Genomic DNA, 24,829 nt, shown 5'->3' with positions numbered 1-24,829 from the left:
ATATTTTGATGTTAGGTCATGAACTGAGGTGATAGGGGTAGTTTCTGATGTTGATCTGCTGTAAGGGGTCTGACTAATTCCGTGGATTGTCACAAGTGCGAATTCATGGCATGCCGGTAGATCTGCAATTGCTGGGCCTTTAGTCTCCATGATGTAGGACATCTGTGACACCAGGAGAATTGATTGTACTTGCACTCCAGGACTATGGAACCTGCACATGGAATTAGTGAACCATTGTACGTTGAGAGTGGTGGGCAAGAAACAATTATTTGGGATCGGATTAATAGTCACATGGAAAAATATGGGTTGATAAGGAAGAGCCAGCATTGATTTCTAAAAGGGAAATCATGTTTAACTAACTTGCTGAAGTTTTTTGAAGAGGTAACAGAAAAGGTCAATGAGGGTAATGCTGTTGATGTGGCGTACATGGACTTTCAAAAGGCATTTGATACAGTGCCACACAACAGACTTGTGAGATGAGTTATTGCTCATGGAATAAAAGGGACAGTAGCAACGTGGATACAAAATTGGCCGAAAAATAGGAAGCAGAGAGTACTGCCCAATGGATATTTTTCGGGCTGGAGGAAGGTTTGTAGTGGAGTTCCCCAGGGGTCGGTATTGGGGTCCTTGCTTTTCCTGATACATACTAATGATCTAGATCTTGGTGTGCAGGGGACAATTTCAGAGTTTGCGGATGATACAAAGCTTGGGAGTGTTGTGTACTATGAGGAGGACAGTATGGATCTTTAAGAGGACATAGACAAGTTGGTGGAATGGGCAGATAGGTGACAGATGAAGTTCAATGCGGAGAAGTGTGAGGTGATGCATTTTGGTAGGAAGAATATGGACAGACAATATAAAATAAGGGGTGAAATTTTGAAGGGGGCAGAAAGACTTGGATGTATAGTATCCTGGACTTTATTAAGGGGAATAGAGTAAAGAGCAGGGAGGTTATGCTGAATTTATGTAAGACACTTGTTAGACCTCAGCTGGAATATTGTGCACAGTTCTGAACTCCACATTTTAGGAAGGATGTGAACACCTTGGAGAGAATGCAGAAGAGGTGTACAAGAATGGTTCTATGGATGAGAAACTTCAGCTATGAGGATAGATTGGAGAGGTTGGGACTGTTCTCCTTGGAGAGAAGAAGGCTAAGAGGAGATTCGATAGAGATGTTCAAAATCATGAGGGGGCTGGACAGAGTAGATAGGGAGAAGCTGTTCCCGCTCATAAAAGGATCAAAAATGAGAGGGCATAGATTTAAAGAGATTTGCAAAAGAAGCAAATGTGACGTGAGAAAATCTTTTTTACACAGTGAGTGATCTAGGTCTGGAATGTACTGCCTGGAAGTGTGGTGGAGGCAGATTCAATCGAGGCATTCAAGAGGACATTAGATGATCATTTGAATAGAAACAACGTGCAGGGGTATGGGGAAAAGGCAGGGCAATGGCACATTATGACAACGTCATAATGCTCATTTGGAGAGCAGACACAATGGACTGAATGGCCTCCTTCTGTGCCATTAAAATTCAGTGATTCTATGAGAGTTTCACAGGAGTAGGTCTTGTCATGGCCTTCCATGTCTTTGGATGCATGTCTTTTAGAATTTGCTGGGTTAGTATTTGGCACTTGCCCCTGTGTCAATCTTGACCAATAATGTGTGGTTGCCACCTTTCTTAGGGCAGATAATTTGAAACTTAGCAAACACTTTGGATGGTGTGAAAGCAGCTATATCTTCCATGAAATTGATAGTGTGAAACCTGTGTTCTCCACACTTTGTCTTGTGCACATCATTGTCATTTTCTTGTTTGTCAGTCACCTCATGTATATGTTTCTCATGGGATACCAGACTATTGTTTTTATCGCTTGAATGCACCCTTAGTGTATGGTCTGTTTGGATCAGTGCACGGCTCTTTGTAGCTGCATCAGCCCTTGCTCTAATGTGCTGGCACTGCCAAAGGCTCTTTCTGTCACATGACTTGTAGAATTTCTGTAAAGCTGGGTATTTCCTTGGTGCATGCAGAAGGCCACACTCTCCACATATCTTGATGGGCTTAGGCGTTCTCGTGAGTGTGTCAACAACTGGGGTTATACTTAGGACTTATTAGCTTTGTCAACCTGTGAAGATCACTTCATGCTTACGTCCAACCTTGAGTAGACGCTATACATTTTGAGCTTGTCTAACAGATCTTTCTGGAATTTTTCCATGGGAGTGGATGCGATCACCAACTCAACAATTCTGTCTGCTGGTTATGAATTTGAAAAATCACAGTAAGCATCCTTTTCTCCAAATCTGCTGATGAAGTGGACTATGTATTCTGTGGGCTCTAGTTGCAATGGGTTGTTGGAAAAATGACATGAACTCTAGTCGATGAACACAGAAGTTTAACTTGATTCTGAACCGGTCTTCCGATCTGGTCCATATCTTTTGGGAATCCTTTAGCTCTGATCCTGATGTGTGCAGCCTTTGTAGGTCTTCATTCCCAATTGCTAGGTGATTTTTTATGGTTTGCTTGTCTGGCTCAGATATTCCTGAAGAAACGCTGAAAAAAGTTCGAAGTTCAGACGGTAGGTCAGCTGCACCCCAGTTCAGACTGGGGAATTTTTTGGACATTCTGACAATATCCCTTTGACCTTCTTTCTCCTAAAATAGCTGGATGAGTGTACCTGTAGCCACTTTCACGTGCTTTTCTGAAGCTCCTCCCATTATCATCCCAATCTTCTCTGACCGAATTTTTATGATGGTTTGACTCTCCCGCGCTCGCTATTGATCCAGCCCACACCCTATTCACTCGCCTTTCCCGACAGAACTAACCCGGTGCTAGTCCACTTGACGCGCTGTCCCACTCACTGAACTAACAGGATATGTACTGCAATCTTACCACGAGGGATCTGTCTGCTTACCAGCTCTTTATTTGAGCATTATCTCGATACTGTGTCTTTAAGCTTTTTTGTGCAGTGACCACACTGCGTTCTCAACACACTCTGCTGCTTTGACTTTGTTGCATTGCAACCAAAATGCCAAGGATCGTCTCATGACATGTAGCATGATCTCAGCCTGTATTGAATCCTGCTGTCAGGCTGAGCACCATGTACATCATATCATGTATTTATAATGATATAAGGCACCAATCACTCATAAGGGATTGGGTAAACACATTGGGGGTTCATTTATAAAGACTAAGCACATGGGAACAGGTATACATGAATATAAAGCTTGAAGATATCAGCAGCAGAGCTGTGTACTGTATGCACTTCTTAAAAGCAAAGGCGAAACTAAAACTGGGTTGCATGACACACTTCCTTCTCGTGATGTCATGCAGCAATCCCTGAAAAGGCATATTACAACAGCCAGGATCCCTGCAGCTGCTCACCTATTTGCCAGAGATTCCACCAATACTAAATCCATTAGGCCTACCCCAGCCCCCCAACACAAAGCAGTTTCCACTTCATTGACAGGCATTGCCCAACCTCTACGTTTATCATATTATTTCCCTTAACGCTGATGACCACTTGGCACATTAGAGGTAAAATGGTGATGACTAGATAATGGAGGCCTGAATTAAAGTTGATGATTCATTCACATTGACAGTAGAAGTGACACAGTGACATACTTTAAAGCACCAAAATGATTCCCTTTGTGAAACTACAAAGTCTTTCTCTTCCTTTTCTTATAACTTGTACGTGGTTTTACCCATGGCTTCAGTGGAGCAAGCAGGGTCCCCGCTCCCCTACTACAGTGACTGCCGAGATGCTCATGGTGGACGTCCTCTGAGTTTTGGAACAGGTGAATGCCCTGCCAAATACTGCCTCATCACACCTGGCCTGGGAGGGCAGACTTAGCCACTGGAAAACGAGACAGAAGGTGGGGCTGCTGGACAGGCCATGGATCTTTGACACTGCGTTGTTTAAGCTTGGCTCTGCATTTCTCAGAAAGCTTGGCGAGCTGGCGTGCTCCATTAGTTTACCCTGCTTACAGCGGGGAGGTTCTTTTCTTTATCCCTCTCTGTGTTTCCAAGGTGACTTCCACTTAACTGTGGAAGCAACCCCTTGACTTGCAGAATTTTGTCTGAGCTCAGCATTCCATCTGTCAGTGTTTGTAATGTCGTGCGAAACCTCTACCTCCCAGCACCTGGCACGAGAACTGAGAACAACTTTGAACACGCCCTCTCTTATCTTTTAAATCACTGTTCCACGTAAATTTGGCCTATTACCTTTGAGAAATGTTGTAGTGATTTTTACCTCGTATCTGCAGTCGAACCTCTTATCTGTTCAGCGGGCCATTTTGATCAGAGGAGCTCCTTGCACTCGATGCTGTTCTCACACAACTCCTCGAGGCCTCTTGTGGGTCAGCTAAGGATGCCCTCATAATTATTGAATAACCCTCAATCACACATGGTAATAACGGGAGCCTGGGCACACAGATACTCTGCACTGTCACCATGCATTTTGAAATGTTGAGGGTGAATTGGCCTTCACCACCAGCAGAATTTTGCATGCAACCAATGCATTGCAGAAAACCACGGTCACGCTGCCTCCAATTTGTCAATCTGCACTGTAGCAGAAGCGAGGGCTCTTACAAAATTTACAGTAAGAAAGCATAATTTTTTTTCATGACTAAGCACTTACTTGACCCTATTACAATACCCCTGAGAACTCACAGTCATGGTTTGGCTGCAAGTGCCCAGGTCCGTCCTCTCAATGCATGTTTGGGATATACTTGCTTGTTTATGAGTTTATGAGGTCAGAGGGAGGTCACCTCATTTAAATATGCCCAGTTCATACCCACATCTCTGGGGCTACTGCTTGGGTACCTGCCAGAAGGGGAAAGCTGCAAAATGCAGAGGAAGATGCCCACCCTTGGGCCCAACCTCCACCAAATATCCCAACACTGTGACCCTCAGTGTTTGGAGAAATGCCGTTGTGCATTTTTACCTCTTGTGTGGCTTGCCAGAGTCGTGTGACCGCTGAGGTCATCTTGGGTGAAACAAAGGCTTTGGGCAGGAGCCATTGTATCCACCACATGAAACGATCAGCCCCCTTTAGAAGGAGGCCAAAAAAAACCTGAAACACTTTAAACTTCAGGGTTCCAGAGCAAATCTCAAGCTTGGACCACTTAATGTCTACTGGTCAGGATGCCAGTATGCCTGTTTTCATCCTCGGCTCACTGAAGATCCACTAGACCCCGGATGAGGAATCTTTGAGCATGGGCGTTTCCACCCTGGTTACATTTGCTCTGACACTCCAAACAAGGTCATGCAGGAACTGGGACCTTGTTCATCTGGAACCCAGGCTAAGACCTGGCCCTTCCATTGATGTGCTCAGCAGGATTCCACTAGAAGGGCTAAACATTTTTGGTCCCAACATTTGTTGGTATAAAAAATCAGATTACATTGAATCCTGGGTGCAGAGAACCTTTGTACAAAGATTTGCCAGCATCTTTCATCGGGTGGCAGTAGTGAGCGATTTGTGAATTATCTGGAAGATTTAAGACATCCTGGGTAGAGAACATGGGTGGATATTGACAAGACTGTTATTTTTAGTGGCTATATTTTCAAGTTGAGAGGTCTCTTGTATGAGAACCTTTTTAATGGCTCTTACAGTCCATATCAGATTCTGTTTTACATCTTCTGCAGCTGCCTCGTAGTCCTCTTTGTGACTCTACATTCACATGGGAGCTCCCTTTCTTGGGGCTACATGATCATACTGCAGTAATTCTTGACTATCTGGTGGGTGTACTGCAGGACATCCTGAATCTAGCCAGCCACCTGAAGCTACTACTTCAATGTTCCAGTTGTGGGCTTGATAATTATTCAGGCAGATGTTAACATCTCATTAAACCTGTGTTCAGTTAATGTCCTGGGTTATCACAGAATAGGCCATAGAAAAGAATGTTTCTGAAGCTACTTGAGACCTGCCTTTCTGGGCCATGGATGAGATGATGGATATCCTTAAAATGAAGGTATCAAGGCCAAGTTTCGACAATTCCAAGGGCAATTCCCTGTGGAAGTTGAGCAGAAGAAGGCCAACGGAGGTGGGAAATCTGGGAAGACCTGGAAACATTGTGCCTCCTTTCATATTCCTGCTTGTAATTTATGCAAGGGCCTGGTTACAGCAGAACTTCCATCTGATCTAAATATAGTTGTCGCAAAGTTTGAAAATCTTTCAGAGGGCTGGTCCAGTCAGAAACAAGTGCGATGGTTGGTGTGGAGAAATTTATTTGTGCAGCGTTGCTTCTAGCAGCATCACACTGAGGAAGAAGCGATTTCCTAGGGGCAGACAGCACCATGCAGTGCTCTTCAATGATATTAATGAGGAAAACGGTGCAGGTAGCAGCCAGGAAATTGATGTAAGTCTGCAAACAAAATTCTCCCCCCGGGTGTTTGAGCACAAAAATCCAAAAATTGCAAGTTCATAAAGGGCTGGATTTTCAGCTCGTGCATGTGGGCACTTGCCCGGCACGCAAGAGTGTGAAATAGCGTGCGATCACATCATTGTGCACTCGGGCGATATTTCAGTCCGTGAGCACGTGTGGAAATCGGCAGTGCACCCTCCGATAATTAAGAGGGCTGTTAAGCCCATTAATAAATTAATTAAAGTGACTTTTTCCCTGCCCATCCAGCCTTACGGTGGGCAGGCGGGCAAAAATGTCAAGCGGCCTTTGAATTTTTGAGGAAACCACATCCACGGGCGGGATGAGGTTTCCGATGTGAATTAAAAATAAAATAAAGTTTAAATCTCAACAGAGTCACATGAGGGGACATGTTTACCTTAATTTTGAAACCTTTATTTTTAATGTTGGAAATCTTCAGCTTCCTGAAGCAGCTTTGTGCCTTCAGGGAGCTTCCACTGAGTACACCCATGCGCATGCGCTGACTTCCACACTTGCCCTCCACCCAGGCAGCGCTGAGCGTTTCAGCATGCGATTCACGCTGGCTGGCCGTTAACTGACCAGCTAGCATGAAATGGCAGTCGAGGCCCGATCGCGGGTGGCGGACTGTTGCCCGCCCGCCACACCCACCCGATGAGGCGAAAATCCTCCCCGTGTTTCAAACTTACAGAAAACACTGTACAAAATGTCCAAACTCTTCAGGCTCACAGGCTTATCTCCTGCCTTGATCAAATGATTCTGGCGCCTGATAAACCTCAATCTACGCTATCCCGAATGCAATCCCAATGTAAAACTATGAAGGTTGCAACTGTTGCGCCATGGGCAAATGAAGATATTTGGTGGGTAGGGTTGCCAGCTCTAGCTGGAGTTATTCCTGGGGGTTTCGTTACATGACGTCTGTCGACATGACTTTTTCCCCAAGTGATGCCGCTGTGTGTTCACAAACCATGCTTGAAACGTTGACCCAGCTGAGAGTTCTTAGAAGCAAGAAAGCCGCGAGGTTCCTATGGAGAAATTTGCTGAGGGCCGAGCTATGTCTAAAGGGAGAACTAGTGGGTTTTGGTTTTTTTTAAGAAAAATGTAAGTGTAAGAGAAGCTGACCTGGAGGCTGCAGATATCCAAAGTGTTGTGTTTAACCAGAGAGGGAGGGAGTTTTAGAGAATTGGGTGGGGCCAAGTAGTTCTGTAAAGAGAGGAGAAGCCAAGCCACTGAATAGATGCCAGAGGAGTGTCTACATGTGTCTGGTGGATCATGGCATATGACCTTCAGCAACTCCTACACTTGGACCAGGAGGCTGTATGAATATACCATGGACCTGAGCTGTGACCTGTGCAGCCAGACCCAGAGAGAAAGGAACTGCCTCCCAGAGCATGAGTCTATCCAGATTGAAAACCACAGTAAAAAGGTTAAGCTGGGCTAAGTCTGTTGAATTGAGTTTAAGGTAGAAGCTCATGTTATTTAGAATCATTGGGCGGCATTTTCTGAGCCCGCTGGCAGTGGGCGTGATAGGTGGCGTGTGAGGAAAATATGGCGCGACCTGCTTCACGGCAGCGTGATCATCCGCTCAGCCCGCTGATGGCAGATCGCATTTCCCACCATTGATCGGCGGGGAGCTAATTGTAATACACTAGCATATAATTAAAAGGTCATCCCACCAGGCTCTTGGAACCTCGCCGTATCATCTGTCCACGTCGGCGGGAAAGGACGCCGACAGGTTTCACAACAGCACGCAGGCGACGTGCACTTGGTGGTCTTCGCTTTGGGGGAACTGGGGTAAGTGAGCAGCAGCGTTCACTGCAGCTCCCCCATTGTTTACAGGCCTTAGGGGCGCCGGGGGGGGGTGGGGTGGGGGGGGGGGGGTGGGGGGGTGGGGGGGTGGGGGGGGGCGGAGGCAACTGATGCCTGGCCCTGGAGGCGACTGCTGAAGGGGGGTGGGGGGAATGATGCCTGGGGGCAAGTGCTGGCCAGCCTCAGAGGTGACTCTTGAGGGGTGGGGCGTGGGTCAAGTACTGCCCTCATGCTGCATCCCACGCACGGGCAATCGAGGTGGGGGGCAGGGTAAGCGAGGGAAGTGGCCACGCATTAGGGACACCTGTATAAACTGACCATGCCTCTGCAACTATGACAGATCAGGCGCAGCCACAGTGATGTGATTGGGGTCAGGCTCCTAGCCTGCCCGCCCATGCAAGCATCATGGAGGCACCAAAATGCCACCAAGTGCTCCATACCTTACCCCACCCCCCCGGCCTCCCCACCCCACCCCGACACAGACTTTGAGTCCGCCACCACTTTATTTCACCGCGGAGCAGTTGGACTGCACACGTACAATCTCCTCGCCAACACTGGCCATGTAGCAGTCGCTGCTGGAGGTGCTCACAGCCCCTTGCAATCTCAGCATCCTGGTTTGGACCAGTGTCCCCCATGTCTCAGGTTGACAGGGCAGCCATGCAGTGCACTCATATCTGGCCATCCGAGGGGTGACATCTCCAGGTAGCATTAAGGGGCGGTCACACAGTACTAGGAAAGGTGCTAAGTACAAGCCATGATAACCACATCTCTCTCTCGCTCTTTCATGCTGCAGGGGGACCATGTCAGGATCATGGATTCTGGTGACATGGCTGTATGCCTGTTGGCCTACAGGGATCGTAGAAGATGTAAGAGAGAGCGACTGAGGCACTTGGCTGTGCAAAGGCAGGAGCAGTAACCTCATGAAGAAGGGGCAGCAGGGGCTCCCGCACAAACTGCTCAGGAGTGACAGCGAGCCATGGCTGGTTGGTGCCTAGCGCCACCCAGGGTCTATAGACACCGCCTGCCATTCCTCCAGATGACTGAGAACCAGTGTCGCCAACGATTACGCATGTCTAGGGACCTGGCGGCTCACACCTGCCATTTACTGCAGGATTTGGCACCAAGGGGACATGGAGGGCATCCATTGCCAGTGGCCATGAAAGTGACTGCGGCGCTCAATTTCTGTGCCAGTGGCTCCTTTCAGGGTTCCACAGGTGACCTCTGTGGGATTTCACAATCCGCCACCCACAAATGCATCCATGAGGTCACGGATGCCATCTTCTCCATGGTACACAACTTTGTGCATTTCGCCTGGGAACGGGACAGCCAGGATGCAAGGGCCATTGGATTCGCCCTGATCTTGGGATTCCCACAGGTGCTGGGTGCGATTGACTACACTCATGTGGCGCTCAGGTCTCCATCGCTACACTCAGTGGACTTCATCAACCACAAGGGCTTCCACTCACTGAACGTACAGCTGGTATGCAACCACCAGAAATGCATCCTGCAGGCATGCGCACAGTTTCCAGGGGGTATACACAACGCCTACATCCTGAGTCGCTCCAAGATCCCTGCAGTCTTCCAGGGTCCACAGAGGCTGCAGGTTTGGCTCCTTGGGGACAAGGGCTACCCACAGAGGCCATGGCTGATGACACCCATGTGGCAGCCTCAGACTGCAGCAGAGTGACGCTATAATGAGGCTCATGCAGCAGCTCACAGCTTGGTGGAGCAGACCATCGGGATGCTGAAGGTGAGGTTCTGGTGCCTGGACTGATCCGGTGGAACCCTGCAATACAGTCCACAGAGGATGTCACGCATCGTTGTCGTCTGCTGCACCCTTTACAACCTGGCGCTGCAACGGGGTGAGGAGTTGGCTGAGGAGGAGATGGAGGAGCTGCACGTCTCCGACGAGGACGCTGACGGGGATGAGGGTGAGGGGGTCCTCGGTGGTGACGATGACGGTGATGAGGCTCTCACACTGGCTAGATGAGGCAGGCGCATCCGGAAGGCCCTCATAGCTGCCAGATTTGTGGAGAATGATTACAATATTCGAAGAGGTGTCCCTATATATCCTCACATCACAGTTGTGAATGTTTGACTCCAGTCTGGCTTATCGCAGCACCAATACCCCCTTTGATAATGCTCCTGTCATGGAGATGCAGTGGAGGCCCTAATAGTCGCTCGATTGCAGGAGGATGATGACAGCATGCAGTGAGGACACTCCATAGATTTTCACATAGCCTCTGAGAATGTCTGAATCCTGTCTGGCCGAGGGCAGCTCAGTTGTGCTCAGGATCTTATCATAGAGACGCACCCATGAAACTTTAGAAGGATTTGATGCTGTGTCCGCTTTCAGCACCTCAGCCCTTCAGGAGCTGGTGCACAGCATCACTGGTTGCAGATGCTGCTGTGATGGGGGCCAGCCCCAACTTAAAGGTGCTGAGAGCACACAGAGTGAACTCTGTGGTGCCTGCCCACTACATTCTGGCAGCAATGACCAGCACCGCTGAGGTGCAGGCATCAGTAATGTGTCCAGGCAGTGTGAGGCCGGACCATCACTGTGGTCTGAAGGCTGCACAGAGCACAGGGAAGAGGCCCTGGACTGAGACACCTGCCTTTATCTCATGCAGAAAGGTTTCACATCTGAGTGACAAGAGCACTGCTCATCAGAACAAGGAGCCTTTGGCAGGGAGATATTCTTAGGTGTTTTTTGACAATAGCGAACAGTATGTATAAGTGATAAGCACCCATGGCCAGGCTGTGCAATTACTTTTACCTAACCTTCCTAACCCTGCCGCTACGTCTTGTTGCTCCCCGGACATCCACAGAGGAGGTGGAGGCAGCCTGCTGACTGTGATGCCCTGTCTGTGATGACTTTGGCGGGCGTCCTCTGGAGGGCCGAGACTTGGAGCACCCTGGCCTGCTTTTGGGCTCCTGCTGTGTGGCAGCCCACCCACCATGGAAATGGCGTGGTTTCCGGTGATGCATAAATAATGAGGCGGGCTCGGGAAGTTACGGCATGAAAACCCGACATTCTCGTCGGCGGGTAGGACTCCATTTTACCCGCCCGCTACCGCACTTAGTGCAATTCTGGGAAAATTCCGCCCATTATCTTATTTGCTCAGTGTACCGATTAAGTCGTTATTGCTTGTTTGTTTTGTGCGAGTTTATACAATAAAGATTCTTTTAGTGTTTCAATTTAATCTGCGCCCTTTACAACCTGACGCTGCAATGGGGAGAGGAGCTGGCTGAGGAGGAGATGGAGGAACAGCATGTTTCCTCCGATGAGGAGGATGCCGATGGGGATGAGGGTGAGGTGGTCCTCAGTGGTGACCATGATGGGGATGAGGCTCTCGAGCTGATTAGATGAGCAGGCGCACTCGGGAGGCCTTCATCGCTGCCAGATTCGTGGAGGATGACGATGACATTCAGTGAGGTGTCACCGTAGATCTTCACATTGCAGATGTAAATGTGTCCTGCTGCTTATTTCCTTATCATTGGTCCTTCCGAACATGTACATAGTCTATCAAGCCAGATCCTAACAAATATCTGACTTGTTCAGTATTCTCATCACCATGTTCATAACAATAGGCAAAATCTGTTCCCACTCATGAAAAGATCAAGAATGAGAGGGCACAGATTTAAGGCAATTGGCAATTGAAACAATGGCGATATGAGGAAAAACATTTTCACACAGCGAGTGGTTAGGGTCTGGAATCCATTGCCAGAGAGTACGATGGAGGCAGGTTCAACTGAGGTAGTCAGAATGGAATTAGATAGTTATCTGATAAGGAAGCATGTGTAAGTTACGGGGAGAGGGCTGGGAACTGGCACAAGGTGAATTAGTCATTTGGTGAGCCGATGCAGACACGATGGGCCAATTGTCTCCTCCTGTGCTGTAACAATTCTGTGATCTGCAACTGTTGTTGCATTTACCTTCTATGCTTGGGCCTCCTGTAGCTGAGTATCTTTGCTCATGGTTTCACCCCTTCTGCTGTCAGTCTCCTCAAGAAGATGTCTGCATCAGTGAAGCTGCATGACTTTCTCCTAGATGGGGCTGTGACCTGCTGTTCTCTGGGTCCACATAGTCCTTGAGTGTTATCATTCTGTACAAATTTTTAAAAAGTATTGTGAAGTGAAGTTTTTCACGAGTGGTGAAAGGACCAAGCAGACTCCTTTCTTACCTTTCTGCTGCTGAAGAGTGCTCGCTGAACAATGTTTTTAAGGATTGTCCATGCAGTTCAGCTGCTTGAACCTGTTTCACACAAGTTTTATTCCAAAGACTGGACTAATGGAAATGCAAATGTGCAAATCCAGGTAACTCACTTGGAGGAAATTCTATGGTAAAGTGTCCAAAATTGAACATAACTGTAGGTTTCCCAATGATTAGAAATAAAATAATCTGGTTCAAATTATAGTTGCATACCTCTAAGCTACATCTCAGTGCTATATTAGCCTTGTTTATAAAAGCCAGGTTTAGGAGGTGTGGATTGTGGAAAGACAGTTACAATGACTCGCTAAATTATTGAAAACAGACACAAAGCTTCCTATTCATTTGGAAAGGAAAATTAACTGGGGACAGAAAACAAATCACTCATACAATCTGACAATTACAGTCAATGCCTTTTCTTGGCAGGGGCTGTGAGATTCTGCACAAAGAGTTTCAGTGATGAGATAAACCGTTAAATGAAGAAGCTCTTTGTAAAAATGGAACCAGTTGAGCTGATAATCTGTTTGCTGACACCTGTTACAGTGTAGCTAGTACAAAGACCTTTCCCACTGGACAAAGTTCCCCTTGTTACAGCTCTGTCTCCAAACATTATTCACACTACGCCAGTGACATTGGGCTCAATTTTAACGGGATGGAGGGAGTCCCAGCGCTGGGGCCCAAATCGGGTTGTGTGGTCACTTGGTCATAAGACGGGACATAGAAACAGATTTTGCTGCCTGTGTCCAATTAACAACGGGCGGGCGGTGGAACTAGTCAATAACGGGTTGGGGGTGGTGGTAATAGGGGGGTGGTTGCGAAAGGAAGTCCCATCAGCCAAAACACTGGCACTATATTCAAAGGATGGCAGCACTTGTAAAGGCACACAGAAAGGCACCAGGAAGGGAGAGTCATCAAGGGTTGCTTTCAAGGATTGGCTGCAGTTAGAGCAAAAGTGGCTTCCAGGTGCAGTAATGCTCCCCTGCAGGTGCTCCTCCAGGTGGTAAGGCCATGGTGGGAGTGTTTTTCCCACTGGATGGGAGGAAGAAGGCAGCAGGCTTCATCAAGGAGGTGTGGCTTAAGGACACAGAGGAGGTTAGCAGCCGAGGGGTGGTCACATGGACTTGGTTGGAGCGCCGCAGGTTATTCAATGGCCCACTGAGTTCTGGCAAGATGAGTGGACCTCGTAATACCGAGCACGTAGCCCTGGATGTCACAAGAGCCACCAATGCAATGTGAAACGAGGTTGAGAGCCCCGGAACTGGGCATGATCAGGCACCAGTGTTTCCAGTGAGACACATGGTTGCCTCACAGCAGAGGCCTCAGGTCAGTCTTTGTTGATCAATGCCTTGCCAATAATAAATGGCCTCAAGCAGCAGGCCTCCCAATGGCACAATGCTGGACCTGGAAACTAGCACAGAATGATGAACTCAGGGACCAGTGACACAATGTATGCTTGTGCTTGCAGGAGAAATGGGCTCACAATGTGAGGGAGTGGAGACGAACTGAAGAAGGATTACCACTGCTTGGTGCATGGTGCCAATGGAGGAGGAGGTATTGGCGCTAGGAAAAGTTTGAGCAGGGCAGTCTGTCATTGAGAGTGGAGCCCATCGTATGTGAGATGCTTTGTGGAAGCATTATTCAACCTTATGACATGCATGACCTCTGGCGCACATGTGGCCAGTGGTGAACTCCAGATGCAGCTAGGAGCTAGTAGAAAGTGCCACTCCCTAACATCACTTGGTCTCTCTCACAGGCCAAATTGCAAATAAGACAACATCAATGGCAGAGCAACTGCTTGAGACTCAGAGAAGAAGCAACCATTGGAAGAGCCATTGTCACATCATTCTCCACCAATGCAGATACTCGAATGTCAGTGGGTATTAGAGTGGGGATAGAAACAATGGCACCAACTGCTGAGCATGCCATAAAAGCACATGAGCATTGAGTGGAAGCAGTGACAACTGTGGCCATTACCCATTGGAGGACTGAGCAAGCGCCCAATGGCGTTCAGCTTCACCCAGATGCTGCGCCTTGGGAGTCATCATCAAAGTGGCAGATGCTTGAGCAGCAGGGTGAGACGTATGGAAATCTGTCAGAATTCCCAGAGGTTGATCGCTTCCATGTGAAGATGATGGAGGAGTCCATCTGTGTCATGAGTAGTGCCATGTCTCTGGATTATGAGTGCCTGGCCTCTTCCATTGAGAGAATGGTTATCCTCATGGAGAGTCACATGCAGCAGATCACACAGCAGATGTTGGAGGTAAATGCTGACCTGCATATCATTTCCTCATCCATGAGTCCTGTGGCATAAACTGTGGCTCCTCGACTTTGGAATAATTGAGGGTGCTACCTGGAGAAGAAGAAGGAACATTGGGAAGATTGAATGAATTGTTTTTGGCCCTCACTACAAATTCCAGTCCCTAATCACCAATTCTATTCTCCTTCCTGGCCACTCTCTCAGGCTGAACCAGATTATTCAGTCTCAATTGAATGCCATGCCCAGTATATTATGAACTTTCAGCCAATACTTTTAAAAACTGGGCACAAACAAATTGTTGAAATGGCTACCAAAAATCACATGACCTTTGACATTTACGTGACAATCAGTACTTGAGTGAATACTTAATTAAATATGGGCATTCACAGCCATCTAGGGAATTCACAATCTCCTTGTTTAAGGATGGGCCAATATAAAAAAAGGCCATGGAATTTCCAGACTGCCTGACTCCCTGTTTCAAACTGAACAATGTGGAAGTTCGAAACTCAATTGGTGGCAGATGGAAGCGAATGGCCCCCATTGCTGTCTCATTGTATTATGATGACTGTCTCAAAACCTCAGAGGTGTTAACCAACAACACAGGGTGCATGATCACCATGAACACCCCACTTTATTTGGAAAAAGACTTTGAACTTGGGAAAAGCCACATTGAGGTAGCCATGTTGCCTTTTTCAATTTAAAAGATCGGCTGCAAGCTGTTTGCAGGCAGAAGCACCAAAGCCATTGAAACAATCAGCCAGTATATCAACCAGACTTAAACAAGCTGCGAGGCATCAGGCAGCCAAAGTATGTAAACTGTTCCAGTTAAAGTTCACCTGAGAGCCAACCTCTGAGCTATTCGACTACAAGACACCACACCACCTGCTGTGATCCTTACACATTTCAAGACCCTCCCTTCAACTTCAAAGCATCAAAATCATCCAGGAATCTACAGGCCTGCCATGTGGGAGACCAGAGATCATAAACTAGAGACTGAGGTAACTGTAATATGTAAAAAAGTGCAGGACCTTTATCTGTATCTGATTGTTGTGTGTGTGAGCATGTGTGTGAGAATAAGTGTGTCTTATGTTGCATTTATTTATTTTGGGTTAAGTGTTTGACAATAAATAACCTTCTCTATTGTTAAACTCACAAAAGCTTGCTGCTGAATTATTTAATCGGAACACACACGCAAAGTAGTAAGAAAACACACACTGCTTCACATATAAAACATAATAATCATGGGCAGTAAGAAAGCACATACATTCAGTCTGTGACATGGGGCAGAATTTTATGCCTTGTGGGCGGATAAGCACCCGACCCGATCGGGCATAAAATGGTGCAGGAAGACATCAGGCGAGCATCCTGACGTCATCCTGCATGCGCGCTATCTTCCGATTGGCAGGTGCGTGCGAGTGTCGGAGCCACGATCGCCATCAATTTAAAGGCCACTTAAGGCCATTAAAAATGCAATTGAACCCGATTTTACGTTACTCGTGCGATTTCACGCATTGTCGCACAGGCAAAACGGGCAGGTGGGCATCCCACATTTTGCAAAACCTCACCCAAGGGCAGGATAAAAAGGCTCAGCAGCATTGCTGGTGAGACTAGTGAGGAGTTTAGGAGATAGTTTGCTGCTGGTTGCTTATTTGAACTTGACAACTTCATCTCTGCTCTGGGCTTCGTTATTAACATTTCTAGGCTTCATTTCAGGACTCATTGGTATCTCCAAGGCCCCCAGATGATTTTTAACATGAGGACCCTACCAGGCACCGGACAGCCTTCTGCACCCCTGGTAACAGGGGTTGTGGTCTTCACTGGAGGCACCTCCGCTGAAGAGGAAGAGACGGGCAGAGGGGAGAGGAGGCCAGGTTTCCCAATACAGCCTCCAGAGGAGCGACCTGTGGGAGGAGAGGTGCAGGCACAAGGGGTGCAGGGCCAACAGGAAGTCCAAGGCGGAATGGGCCACAGAAGATTCCGCTATCCTGCTGCCAGGGTTTACAGGCGGTGATGCAGCTACCTCAATATACCCGAAGTGCAATGCTGAAGGGGGCTCCACCTCTCCAGGGAGACCGTTAACTCCATCTGTCAGATGATCGGGCCTGAGATCACCTCCGACTGTGTGGGTGGTCACTTCATGCCAGTGGCTCTGAAGGCCACAGTGGCCCTTAACTTCTATGCCTCCGGCTCTTTCCAAGGGTCAGTGGGGGATCTGTGTGGAGTCTTCCAATCAGCTGTCCACAGTTGCATCGAGCTGGTGACAGAAGCTCTGTTCAGGTGGGTACTGACATTTATTCATTTCTGTACGGACGAGGCCAGTCAGGCTGAGCGAGCCAGAGGGCTTGCAGCAATTGCAGGGTTCCCCCGTGTCCAGGGTGCTATCGACTGCACACACATGGCCATCAAGGCACCAGTGGGTCAGCCGGGTGCATTCGTCAACAGGAAGGGAATTCACTTCATGAATGTGCAGATAGTGTGTGACCGCAGGATGCTGATTCTACAAGTCTGTGCAAGGTACCCAGGCAGCTCTCATGACGCCTACATCCTCAGACACTCCCAGGTGCCGAGGCTGTCAGTGCTTCAGCCTGACTGGACGGGTGGCTGCTGGGTAACAAAGGTTATCCCTTGAAAAGGTGGCTCATGACACCTCTCCGTCACCCAGGAACAGAGGCAGAGCAGCGTTATAATACGAGTCAAGCCTCCACGAGGGAGGTGGTAGAGAGGACCATAGGTCCTCTGACGATGTGCTTCCAATGCCTGGACCATTCAGGGGGAGAACTACAATACCCCCCAGAGCGGGTGTCACTGATATTGGTTGCATGCTGCACCCTCCACAATCTGGCACTGACAAGGGGGGACCCACTGGAGGAAGCGGATGCACAGGCCACAGAGGATGAATCCAGTAGTGAGTTAGAAGAGCGGCATGGTGAGGAGAACACCCTTGTGGAGGCAGGACTCATATTGTAAACAAAATTTATCTCATTTTGACAATCCAAACAAATTAACATAACCCCCTTGGCTTCATTCCCAGACCAGTAAACTAAAACAAAATATTGCAGAACAGAAGATCACCCGTGACTAGTCCCTCTTGAGCTCATGGTGCCTCAAACTTTAGTTTGTGAGTGCTACGTCTTGGTGACACCTACCCCCCCTACCCTTGATGCCCCCCTCGTTGGCACTGACATTGGAGGCAGCCTGCTGACTCTGCTGTCTTGTTGGCCTTGACAACCTTGGCGGTCGTCCTCTGACCGGTGGAACCTGTGCTGGCCGCACCTGGGAGGGAGCAGCCAGTGCCACGGCTGGCATCTCCCCAGTCGCCGTAGCCTCATCAGATGCCACGGTTACTGGCAGAGGCGTAGAACAGCTGCTGCCATCATCAAAAGGGCCCTGAGGGGAGCCCACAGAGATGACAAGCAGCTTGCGTGCCAACATACAGTCGCTATGGACCGCCCTGCTCACCATTGATGGACGGGCACCTAGCTGGGTGCCTCATCCATCTCCCACACTGGCACTGACCACCTGAGGTCAGTGCCTGTGTGGGGGCTTGTAGGTCCGAGCACAGCCCCAGGAACCTCTGATTCTGTTCCTGGTGCTGCCTCTCCATGAGAGTTGCCAATCTCAATGGAGGAGGCAGTGTGCTCGGCCATGAGGGTCAACGCAGTGTTTATGCTCCGCATGGACTCCTCCACATCAGAGACCATGACATGCATACCCTCATGGACCTCCGCCAGATCCTCCTGCACATCCGGCTGGACATCCAGCATCTGCCTCCTGATGGAGGATTCCAGAGGCTCATCATCCGCCTTCGACTCAGCACTGTCCTCGACTCCAGCAGTTCTCTGACTGCTGGCACACTTGGTGCTCTCTGCCTCTGCTTGCTCCTCAGGTGAGTGTGGAGTGCCCTCACCACTGTGCTCCGACATTCTAGCTGAAGATCTAATGCCAACCGAGGTGCTGGTATGTGCACTGGCACCTGGTTCAGAGAGCGGGTGTGACACAGGTGCATGTGAAGCCTGGTGGTCGTCTGGCATCAGGGGTGGCTCTTTGGGGTCCTGCGATTGAGTGCCTGCTGGCGAATCTAAGGGAGAACAACAAATGCCATTAGTTTAAGTCCTCACACTGTCACTATGCATGCCAGGCACCCTGGTGAGACCATGGAGGTCTGCATCAAGGTGCCATCGTCTTTCAATGATCAATGGGGAATCCAGTTTTGAGATTCCCATCAATGATGAGACTAGACAACAATGTTTGCACCATCCAAAACTCTCACCTCTGTGCACTGCACTCTTATCTTCGTCTGACACCCGAGCCTCTCTGCGACTAGCTGACCAAGATATGTGGCGCCTCTTCAGCTCCAACGTGTCCTGCTCGAATCTGGTTAGGATTAGGAGGTTTGGGCGGGCCTCTGACTTTCTGTGACCTTTCAATGTTGTTATAGGTCGTCTTCTCCTGAAAGGACAGAGGAGCATTGGTTAGTCCCCTCTCTACCTGCAGCGCCATTGCAGCCTGGCCAACCCCACCTGAGGAACACCTTGCAGGGCATAGCCGAGTCGTGGCCCTCGAGCCGCAAGGCGCTCAGTCCAAGCAGCCAGAGCGCACCCCCTTGGCCAGCTCCAGCACCTTTGACAGTCAGCACTCAGACTCTAACACCCCTGAGCTCCATGGAGGGATGGCCAGACCTTAACACTTCAACACATTGATCCGTGCCAACACGGTACTCACCCTTGCCGAGCCCAGCAGGTCGTTAAACCTTTTGCGGCTCTGCACCCACGTTCGCAGCACAACATTGTAGCTGCTGACCCGGGCCTCCCATCTCCCCCCAAGCTCTATTTGTCGGGTGCGGTGGCCTCCTCCTTCCATCTCTGGGGACGAGGGTCTTCCTGCTGTCAGCCACATCCTCCAGGAGGACAGCAAGGCACTCGTCCAAAAACCGGCGAGGGGGCGGAGTGCCCACCTGACCTGCCTCCCGCCTGGCATCTCCAGCCGCAGTACAGGCCATAGCTTCGGTCTTCAGAGCACTGCAAATATGTTCTTCCCTGGCAGCCTTCAAGGAGCTGCTTGTGCTGTTTTTAAACCCCCTGCCGGGTCGCCATTGGACCCGGTGGCTGACAGGCCCCTGCCCCCGTCAGACCCTTCTCGACCATTGGGAAAATGCATTTCATGCTTGACGGGCCTTAACCGGCCAGCATGAAATCGCACTTGGGGGCCAATCGTGGGCAGCGTCCCATTTCCTGACCACGCCGATTGCGTGCGTCTGCCAAGGGTAAAATTCAGGCCATGGAGTATTGTGTCCAATTCTGGACACAACATTTTAGGCAGGATGTGAAGCTTTCAGAGAGGGTTCAGAAAAGATTTATGAGAATGTTTCCGGGGATGAGAGCCTTAATTTATGTGGATAGATTGGAGAAACTGGGCTTGTTCTCCTTAGAGAAGAGAAGGTTGAGTGGAGATTTGATAGGTGTGATCAAGATACACAATACTCAGACTGCTGTAATACAGGCCTTCGGTTGCACTATGGCGGGCTTCATGGCCAGGTTGACAGAAAATGTTGCTCAAACTATGAGGGGAGTCAAGACAAATTTGTTCAGAGTCTGTCATGGGATCTGTCAGCCCTTGGATGTATAGACAAAGTGAGAGAGGAGTTGGAAGAAAGGGATGATTAACACAGACCATGGATGTTGTGCGCTCTCTTCAGATGAATCCGGTACTATAGCTTTCAGACTCTATCTCACTCCACACCTTGGCAGCATAGGAGCTTGAAACAGGCCTTAAGTTACATTCCGAAGCTGGCAGATCTAGTGTATAAGCTCATAAAAATCAATTGCCAACTCCGGTCCTGTAACCTGAATCAGACAGAGATCTGCCCTGTTTCTGATTCAGATCACCACTTAGATAAAGTACCTGAAAATTAGTTGTGCACTTAAATGCTGATGATTAGAAATGGGAAGTACTATAATGTAAAGCTTTATGTTGACAGTAGCAAACTAGAAATATGTAGAATAAATGTGTAGGTTACTGCCCTTGCTTTGTCAAAGTGCCTTTGATGTTAGCAGGGTTTGAAGTTTCCATTATGGGAAATTATAGTGTCAGGATCAGTGGATGGATTTTGCGTTGCTTTTTCTGGGGTGTTCGTATTGCACAGGAAAGTCAAGAGGAAGGAATGGAATCTAGGTATTTTACTGAATGACATATTGAAGAGAAGGTTTCAAGGATATATTTTCCCCCGATATGGTGGGCAGCCTGACTACTATCAATGGCCAGGGGATGTGAGGCACACAACAGGCCTCTGATCCTGGATGTATTCTATAAATTATATAACCTCCAGAATAATCCAGACATTAGAACCTTTGCTTTGGAATGCTAGTGGTGTGCTGAATGATCACTCTAATGGAAGGAAGAGCTTCATTATATCTCTGCTTTGCTTCATTAGATGGAGTCCACAGAGTGCCATTGCCACAGCGACAGTGAGTAGCCAAAGTTCCCTATCATCCAACCTTCTGATCCTGGCAGTTCAAATAAGAGTGGAATGGTGAATTATCTAAGTCTGAAAATCATTGTTTAACTTGTCAGGAACTTGCATTCACCTATCTGTATTCACCAATATACTTAGTAACGATCATATACCTCAACCTCAAAGTCTCACTGACTCATGACATTCAAAAAGCTCTTTGTTTTTCATATTGCCCACTTTTAAGCAGCGAGTAAAGAATTCAAAACCCATATAAAACCAGGAAACCGGGTCGCTGATCATTGTAATATCATAAACACGCCAGAAAAGATGATTTTAAATACCTCTGTCTACTTTAAGCACAACAATGATGACCTCTGAAAATAAGGTGGCAGGAAGCTCATGGGAGGCTCTGTGGGAATGGAAGTATAATGTTACAGGTCTCTGTCAATGTTTCCAGAGATCTGCATCTCCTGTTCAGGAAAATCAGCCTACTTGTCTTTGCCAGCTCTCTGAGCTGGACTGAGAAAAAGAGAGGTTCTGAGTGAGGAATTGGGTACTTTCCCAGGGGAATAGAAAGAATCAGAAGGCAAAGTAACCTACACCAATCTGCTCAGGAAATAGTCATTTATATGGTGAAGATGGTGCATCAATAACTTGTACTTAATATGCATACATATTGTAAATTGCACACATATACATATACACATAGTCACATACATTTGTCTCGAGGACTCCTCCTGAAGGAATGATTTACCTTGTTGTCTGTTCCTGAGGGCATAACTAGCCAATTGTTTTTTGCCTTGTTTTATTACATGTACTGCAACCTTCACATAAGGAGGCTTTGACCTTTCTGAATTCCAACTGTTGATTAAATGGCTGAAGCAGCAGTTTCAAGCACAATAATAGGCAGCTTCAAGACGTACAGAACGACCTTTTGAAAGGTTCAGGTTATTAAGAAAATAAAACATAGATGGAAGCCTTCCACAACAGGATATAACTTGCTTTAACAGTGTGATATTGCCAATAGTAACCAAATGTTCAGATTGTGGCTTGTGAGCATTTCATCACAAAACAGACAAAACTCCCCCTCCTGATTAAATTGGAATGTGAACTATATGGTGGGCACCTCATGCCGGGCTGCATGAATTAACATTTGGCCCATAAGGAAGTGATTGAAAGCATCCCACTGAGTAAAGTGAAATGTTAACATTATCTCAGGAGTAAAGAAAGCTAAATAACTCCAGTTTCACAGGCACAGCTGAATTAGGCTTGAGTGAGATGATTATCTGGATTTAATCTAATTTGGAAAATATTCCTCTGAATAAGTTGAAGAATTAATGAGCTTGAAATACTGATGATCCTGCTCCACTGGCATAAATACAGTGATGCAGAACCCCCACCTTCTCATTATCACATGAGAATGATCCAAGCCCAAAATTGTGGCGTTATTTGTAGACTGATGGTGGCCAGTGGCTTCAGGGCCTATAACCACTTCACCTAAGATCCTCTGAGGCCAAAACATCAGTCACAGCAAAAATCTTCAGTTCCAAAAGTAGTCGTTCTGCCTTTAGACAAACGTAATTGATCCTTCCTAGGCATTAATAAGTTAGCCTGGCTAAGGTCTGGAGCCTTTCAAAAGACCTGAATCAGTACTAATGCCAGCTGGCAAGAGTGTCTTTGGGATCTTATTAGAACAAGGTGGGTGGCATTGCTAGGGTAGTCCAGGAGCTCCCCCAGGCATGGCTCCTTGATCTGGGGATAGGATGGGCAGGGGAAAGAATTGTTCTCTTGTTTTCCTATCAGAAAATGGTGAACCTCAAGTAATGGGGTGGAATCCCAATGGAACCGGGCTCTGCTCTGAATCCTGCCCTTGGCTTGGATTAGGATTCAAGGTCCTATTTTCTTTTAGTGTTCAGTTGGCTTGTTGCATGGCTTGTTGGCTTTGCTCCAAACACTTTGAATCATAGTACATTTGCACTGTGATGTTGTTGCATGTGATTAGGGCTAATTTTCCTTAACTTTGTGCCATGATTTCAATGGAAGGGAACATTGGGCAGAATGTATCTTCTTCTAAGGCAGCCCGTTGGGATCAAGGATGATTTGCTTCCTCTCCAGTTTGCTGGGTTCTGAGATGGCTGATTAGTCCAAAGTGTAACCTGCCACATGTGAGGCTGGTGGTGCTTGAAGGGCTGGGTAGATGGGTTGTTGGGGTTGTCCATGAGGGTCCTGACGTTCCAGGTCCCAAACTTCATTTTGATGAGTGGAAAATGCCTGTGCATGATTTAAAAAAAAAATGTGGGGTGGTTGTTGCATGCCGACTACCACATGGACTCAGCAGAATGGGGCCTTGTTCCAATGGCAAGGGCATTTCAAGACAATTGGAGGCCAGGCTCAACTGTGAGACATTAGCATATTCTGTGCATGACCATTCGCAGATGTGTATGTGACCTATGGCCAGGAACAGAGAAAAACTGAAAAACCAGTTGAATCAGTAGCCAGACACAGGCTCAATCAGAGACAGAAGTCTCTCAATCATTGCAGTAATGGGAAAGGGCCAAGTTAATGTAAACATCGCAGAAGATCTGCAAGGCAGAGACAGAATTTAGGTCTTATGGTATAGCCAATGTAGTCCAGAGCAGAAAATGTCTTTTTTATGATACATGTATAACAGGCAACTGATCACTATCACCAATTTTACATCTCCACTCAAATTGAAAGTTTCCTCTGATGACTCCTCATCTCTGATTCCCTTAGGGAAACAGTTTGTCCTTACTCATCTTATCACAATCTATCAAATTTTAAAAACACCCATTAAATCTCCTTAGTCTTTGCCGCTCCAGTGCAAGTAGTCAGTACTTCAAGGCAAAGGTCCAAAAAGATAAAGTTCCATGAAGTTTATACTCAACCTGTCATGGCAATCAAACTAATCTCTGTTATTAATTCAACCCTTCAACCCACATTAACAACCCCTGAACCTTATAATATGACAAGGAATATTTTCCATTTACATTAATGCTTCAGCACATGTTTTCCGCTTTCTAATCTCATCAAGATTATTTTCTAGAAGAAATTTTCAAAGTACTACTAAAAATAGTTTTCTTGACCGACTGCCTACTTTGGCCATATATTAGGACTGTCAGATCAAATCTTGACGTTGTTTGAAAAGTTAAAATAAATTGGAAAAAAAAGCTGTGTATTTCTTCTGTGAAACCCTTCACAGTTTTCAAGGTAGGTAAGAAGCAAACCATTGTGTAGGAAAGCAGTGTATTTGGGAATGTAGTAAGCACTGTGTAGGACTTAGGTATACAGCCTGCAAGACCATTTTCTGCTCAGGATAACAAGTTGGACCATTAAGGACTGAATTCCATGTTCAGAATCTAGGAACTCATTTATGATAGTTTACAAGGCAGATGTCAGGTTTATTTGAATTAGCACTCAAACCTACAAACAAAATGAAGTAAAACTGAACTCTATTGACCTACAGCGGAAGTATTGTGGGTTTCTAAATTAGACTGGTTATATGTTCATTTATCATGTATCATGAAGGAAAATGGCATCTGTCAGATTCTGTTGAAGCTGGGAACTCTATCATCAGGTTATCAAAAGTATTCAACTAACGGGACAGTTTGAGCAACCGATGAATGGGATATGGAACTTGGTGTTGGTAAAGGTGAAGGCTGAGGAAATTTGAATCAGTTGAGACTCATGGATGGTTCTGGTAGGGAGACTAGT

The sequence above is a fragment of the Cetorhinus maximus genome, chromosome 3, assembly GCF_964194155.1.
Source record: "Cetorhinus maximus chromosome 3, sCetMax3.hap1.1, whole genome shotgun sequence".
NCBI classification, from domain to species: domain Eukaryota; kingdom Metazoa; phylum Chordata; class Chondrichthyes; order Lamniformes; family Cetorhinidae; genus Cetorhinus; species Cetorhinus maximus.
The sequence above is the reverse complement of the archived record's forward strand: the minus strand, read 5'-3'. Positions refer to the sequence as shown.